The sequence below is a fragment of the Octopus bimaculoides genome, chromosome 12, assembly GCF_001194135.2.
Source record: "Octopus bimaculoides isolate UCB-OBI-ISO-001 chromosome 12, ASM119413v2, whole genome shotgun sequence".
Taxonomy (NCBI): Eukaryota; Metazoa; Mollusca; class Cephalopoda; order Octopoda; family Octopodidae; genus Octopus; species Octopus bimaculoides.
Genome location: NC_068992.1, coordinates 27,335,693 through 27,342,824, shown reverse-complemented (window position 1 = coordinate 27,342,824; position 7,132 = coordinate 27,335,693).

The window sequence follows — 7,132 nt, the reverse complement described above, 5'->3', positions numbered from 1 at the left end:
ACATTGCTCTGTGACAACGCCCGCTTATTGGGCCACTTGTCTCCAAGAAATGGAGGAAAGCTGAGCTAGTGGCGAGCAGCTTCTTTTCATCTAACATGCAACAAACCTACCCAGTGAAATCCAAAATGGTAGACATGGACGGAGCGCTGTACTGTGCAGCACGATTCGTTTAAAAGCGAAAAACAATATTAAAAAAAAACACCTTTAAAGATTTTGGGAAATGCAAGAACATGACAAAGTTCCATACTCTTTCCTTATCAAATTAACTTTTTGCGGTAAGGTAAACTAAACTAAACTAATAAGTTGTTAGTTAAACTGCTATATTTCTTTTACAGAATTCTGTTATTGGGCTGAGGCCAAGCTGGGGCAACACCTTTAAGGGATTCGGTCGATCATATCGCCCCCAGTACTTATGTCTTTTGAAGTTTTTTTTTGTTATTGATATCTAATCGTAAAACCATTGTTATCACGAGGAAAAATCGTTCAAGCAGTTCTGGAAAATCAAATACGATAAAATAACAATTTTGAAGATTAGTGAAAAATTCTCCAATATAATAGAAAGTACTTGTAATATAGATTCAGTGTTCTAGCTGTAGATCATTGGCGACATTTGTGACTTTTCAAAGAAAAAATATCTAATGAAATTGTGAAGCCATCACTTCTAAAAGAGAACTTTCGGAAAAAGGATACAAAAGAAAAAACAAAGCACTTGTAAAAACTATATGCTGTTTATTAGTTACAAACGATGAACGAGATATTTCGAAGACACCCTAATAAGAAAACCCAAACTACGACTTACAATTGTTTCATTACTTCAAAGAAGATATCCAAGTAATATGAGATGCACAGTTAATGACGTATAAATATGAGTTGTTTCATTTTCGTAGTTGCAGCATAAAAAATGTATATAAACATAAAATAAAGAATAAGTGACAAAGATGGAGGAGACTATGGAAAAGAAACAAAAGAAAAAAATGGATGAGGTGGGGAAGTGATGAGAAAAAGGAAAAAAACCAGAAAATATACAAATGAAAATAGAGGTAAAATGAGTTTAGTAACGCCAACTAATATTTTTCTATTTAATACCCTTATATACACACACTTGTATATGTCAAAAATTAGCCACTCCAATTCTTCATAAAGAGAGAAAGAACTGCTCTGTTAACAGTAAAGTAAGTAATATGGTACTAATAAATGAATTTTAAACGTGTAATCAGGTTGTAATATTAAATTCTAATTTTTCAGGAAAAATTGATCACAGTGTTCACAGTTTGAAAAAAACCGCAGATTTTCCATTTGGATAGCAGAATTGCAATTTTTTTTTACTATTGGACTCTTTTCTGCAGTACATAAATCATAACTTTCATTCGTACAAACCTATTTTCGAGCCAACTTTCACAACCGATAAGTGAGAATTAAAATGTTGCTGAGTTAAAGAATCCCCGTTACCAGACTGTTTCTCTCTGTCGATGTCTCATTCTGCTAGTTTCCTCTTGACAGCTAGTTTCAAAAAATTAATCTCAATACTAGTAGATATAATTGAGATACATTTAGAAAAGACTTTGTTATCACCTTCAATTATTTCGGTCTAAAACACCTGTGTCTAATTTCTTAGTTATTCTTGTCGAATTGAATACGAACTTTTCTAAATAAAACCTTACATATATTACTATAAACTCCTGTCACCTGCCAATAGCTTATAAAAGTCAAATTAAAAATCCAATTGAAATATTAGTAGACTATTCTTATTGAATAAGTATATTTCCGATAACACAGACTCTTACTATAATAAATTACTAGAATCAAGAAGACTCAAAGATAAAATTATTGGTGCTCCTAACTCTTTGTCATCTCACAAAAAGAAGAGGTGCTATAACATCATCTGGTTCACATCTCTTTTCTTTAAACATTATGTCCAATATTGTTAAGAATTTTCTAGCCTTAACTGGTAAGTAGAAAAATATTTAATATGAACAATCTTAAATTGAATTACAACTTCACTGTTCACATGAAATTTTAATATTTCAAACCTGCAAAATTGACAATGGCAAACTGTGTATGCTGATAGAATAATGTATGCCTCTGCTAGGGCAAACATATATTATCGTCATCAAATCAAACTTGATTTAGTTTCTAAGTACATTATAGGGATGGTAGAAGGTAAATTTAAACAAAGTTTAATTCGTATTTCTTTCTTTAGAAGAGTAGCAGAGTAGAAGGTAACAGAATTGTCCCGTTACATGAACCATTAAAAAAAAAAAAAAGATACGTGCTACTGATTTCAGCATTAAGAGAAATACTTGAGAGAATTAGACCATTGAAGAACCGGAATAAAAGATGTGACATTTGTACAACTGAGAAGAGTCTCATATTTAAATTTTTTTAATAATTCAAGGTCTGAAATTAAAAACAAATACTTCCCCTTTGGTAAACATCCACCGAAAAAGTGGAATTTAATATAAAGAAATTGATTAGCTTCGCACTTAATATTCACTTATTCTTCAGACAATGTTTCCCTTTCGATTAATGGTGCATGCTAGAATATAAACTAATTTTGTTAATGTAATAAACTTCACATATGAAAAAGATATATATAAATGCCTATGTATATATATATATATATATATATATATATATATATATGTATTTCCACCTGGTCCGTAACATTTTTCGTTTTCCACCATCTTTTCTATTTCCATTCTCTATCTTTCTGATGAAAGATTAGCGTCCGAAACGTCAAACTTACCCCTTCTTTTTAAGCGTTACACTCATACATTTGTTAAAATTGTCTTTCCCATGTTATCTTCGTTTTGTAATTATTTCCTAATACCTACGTCTATATATACACATGAAAAATTGGTCCCCAAAATGTTTGTAGTTACTTTGTGAGATTCACCCATTGCAATTTATATCTGCCACCAGGTTTCCATATCTCGTGGATTAATTATAGATACGCTGTTGATGCTTCTGAGTTATGCATGAATTTCACAGAGTTTCATGTTGAATAATTTCGAATCTCCCAATAATTTGCACCTGTAATCCGGTTTTACGTCACTTATTCTTGTAGTAAGATATCAGAACAACCTGCCTGTAAAACCGGGAGCCATGGCACTAAGTAACTGGTCATCATTACAAGCTGTGCTCCAAGAGGTCAGAGAATGGAAGAGTCATTAGAGCAACATACAGAATGTGCGTGGTATTTAGTTAGCTTTTATCTTTTCCTTGTTTCAGTCATTGGACTGCGGCCAAGCTGGAGCACAGCCAAAATCTACTCCAGTACTTATTTTTTAAAGTCTGGTACTTATTCTATCGGTGTCTTTTGCCGAACCACTTAAGGTACTGGAACGTAAACTAGCCAACATCGGTAGCCAATTCTGTGTGCTACTGTATGCAAGAGTTCCGATCACCGAAGAAAAAGCTACGCACTTATTTGATCTGTTCAAAATGGCAACCAAATCTCTTTCAAATCGCAGTTTACCACCTGTTTAAAAAAAGGGGAAGGAAACACCTGGCCATGGGATCAAAAACTTTGTCTGAAAAGACAAGGTGGCGAGGGTGAAGATTAGGATGCCTTTCATACTTGATCAGAATTAACAAGGAGCTAAATAAAAACAACTTTTGGTTTTGTGATAGTATCAGAAATTTTTATTCTGCTACAATAATAAAGTGGTGACTTGTAAACCTCAGAACGTCAGACTGAATAATTTACTGCTTATTTGATATCAATTTCCGTCAACCAAATTCATTCACAAGGTACTGGTCAACCCGGGGCTCTAGGAGAAGACACTAGCCGGAGGTGCCTCACAATGGAACCGAACCCGAAATCACGTGGTTGCAAAGCAGATTACTGAACCACAGAGATTTGGTCTTTTTTGTCTTTCTATGTTTTGTGTTCAAAATCTAATGACGTCGACTTTGACTTTAAATGTTGTGGGGTCGATTTAATGGTATGTGCCTAATCATGGACGAGGTTAGTAGAATTGCATCTGTTTAGAAATCATTCTAAGATATAGATATTTACACATTGTGATAGTACACTTGTTGACATAGACAGATATAATAGTATAAACTCACCCGCGCGCTCTCCCGTCTGGCTGTCTGTCTCTCTCAGATACGCAGATAACACATGTCCTCCACTAGACATACTAACCTCTACTCTAATAACAGTACTTTTCATCCATCAGATTTCGAAAAACCACCATCACCACCACCACCAATTCACCACCAACAAGAATAAGAGAAATAAAATTCATAAAAGTATAACAAACAAAAAGCAATAAACAACAAAAACATTTTTTCTTTCTCTGTGGTGATTTAGTTATCTTTAAGAAGTAAATTGACTTTTATTTCACTTCAAATGAAACCTCGTTTTAATCTTTTATACCCTTTTCGTTTTACAGGCAATCATCAATATATTGTACGTTATCTAAGACGTTGCTTATAATATTTTTCTTTACATCATTCAGGATGCAATGTTTAACATTTATCTTAAGTATACCCAATATATTCTTATAGAAAAGAAAAAAAGTTTTTAGTTACTCTGTCCATATTAAACTTTATTTAACTACACTTTATCTATCTATCTGTTTATCTATCTGTTTATCTATCTATTCTAACGTAATCACTGCTATCTTGTCTCATATAGCTTTTTTTTTCCCATCGATTAAACCAAAGCTTTCAGTTTGGCCATATGTTATTAACTGTTGCTTTGATTAAGAGACTTATCAATTTCGAATCTCGACTGCAATTTTCCTATGTACTCACTGCAGGGATATTCAAAATGACAAAGACAACAACAACAAAAGCAAAAGCAAAAATAAAAAAAAAACAAAAAACAAAACAAAAGCAAAAACAAAACTAAAAAGAGGAAAGAAAAAATTACTTTTCTTTGCACATTTGTTTTTCTCAACTTTACAGATTCATTGCTAGCTGACTGATTGGTTGATTAGTGATAAAGTAACGCGCACACACACACTGTCTCTCTCTCCACCTTTCTCTCTCTCCACCTTTCTCTCTTCCTCTTCTTCTGTGTTAGAGAGAGAGAGAGAGAGCGAGAGAGAGAGAGCGAGAGAGAGAGAGAGATAGAGAGATAGAGAGAGAGATAACAACACTTACCGACGATGCTGCTTTTGTTGCCCTTTCAGAGTTAGCTGTAGATTATGTAACATCTTGCTTCACAGACGGTGACAATCTCTGGATTGCAAGTCAGCTTGAAGAAGGCAGAAGTTCCCCGCCAGCCAAGATTAGTAAAGAGATGGACAAGAAATTGACAACGGCTAAGAGATCATTCAGCAAACTGTACAAAAGTTTGAAACAGCAAACGTTATAGGAAAGACATCAAGATCAGCGTGTACAGAAAGCCATTATACTGATCACCTCTTGTAGGACAGCTGTGCATTTGAGCGTTTCCATACACCGGAGAAACGTTGCTATCAGCATCAGTATCGAGGTGATACTTTTAATGTCGCAATAGCATTTGACAGGGTACACTTCCAGGGTACGTTACTCTAGATTGGGCGAACTCTCCACTGGCCGCTGTGACAGAAGCCACCAAAGAAAAGGCACAATGGCTCTCTGAAGAAGACATTTGGTGCCTGTCACATTGACTCTTACCAATAGGATACCAGAGACTCTATCTGTGAAGATTAGCGATATAAGATTATTCACGCTTTCTTCGAGAACATACGTTCGAATATCATCGGGGTTGATTTAGACGTCTGAACTTCCTCTCTTTATCGGTGAAGATCGTAAACTACTAGTCAAGTTATGGGTTAGATCTGACTCATTTCCCTAAATTTAGGGCCTTGTGCCTACAGTAGAAAGGATTATTATTATTATTATTATTATTATTATTATTATTATTATTATTATTATTATTATTATTATTATTATTGAGGCGGTGAGCTGGCAGAATTGTTAGCACTTCGGACAAAATGCTTAGCGGAATTTCGTCCGTCCTTATGTTCTGAGTTCAAATGCCATCGAGAATAACTTTGCCTTGCGTCCTTCGGGGCCAATAAAATAAGTACCAATCAAATACTGGGATCGGTGTAATCGACTAGCCCCCTCCCCCAAAATTTCAGGCCTTGTGCCTATAATAGGTTTATCATTATTATTATTATTATTATTATTATTATTATTATTATTATTATTATTATTATTATTAGTGAGAAAGTGACACTGGGGTACAAATATACCAAAACCCAATATTTATAGCCAGCTTGTCTACTCGTCAGCTAAGGGTACATCATACACACACATCACAACCATATGTGCGCAACATGGTGATCTCATATCAAGGTAAAAAGCGCCTGAAATTTTTGGGGAGGAGGATATATTTTGAACAAAAAAAAGTCATGTTCAAAAATATAAGGACGCAGATAGTGTGTGGTATAGTCAGGTGGAGACGATGTTTCCTGGGGCTAAATAACAGTAACACTCGTCCTAACCAGGACTGCCATATTATGTCGGTAAATCTTTACTCTAAAAAAAAAACTATTTGAAACAAAAATGATTTAAAAAGTGTATGGATAGGTAGGGATCCCATGAAGTGGAGACACGCCGATGAAGAAAATCACATGTTTGATGGTTAATGATTTTTAGGGACATTGTATTTAGTTATGCAACCAAAGTATACAACAAATTATGATAAACGTTTTTATAAGACATTCGATCTTTTAAAAATAGCAACTAAATCATGTTTGAAGGAATTACTCATTTTCTGTGAGGACTAGACATTCTGTACTTTGAATGAAAAGGATTTAAACAACCCTTCGCAATACTAACAAAGATCTATACGGTTCTATATTTAAGAGATGAGGAATTGTGCACATTATTTACATTTGACGGATATTTGTCCTCATCTTGTTCGTTGTTAACACAACGTTTCGGCTGATATATCCTCCAGCCTTCATCAGGTGTCTTGGGGAAATTTCGAACCTGGGTTCTCATTCCTAAGGTATTTTTTGATATTATTATTATTATTATTATTATTATTATTATTATTATTATTATTATTATTATTATTATTATTATTATTATTATTATTCAGGTCACGGGCATATGTCGTAGTGGTTAAGAGCTCGGGCTACTAACCCTAAGATTCCGATTCGATTCCTGAATAATAATAATA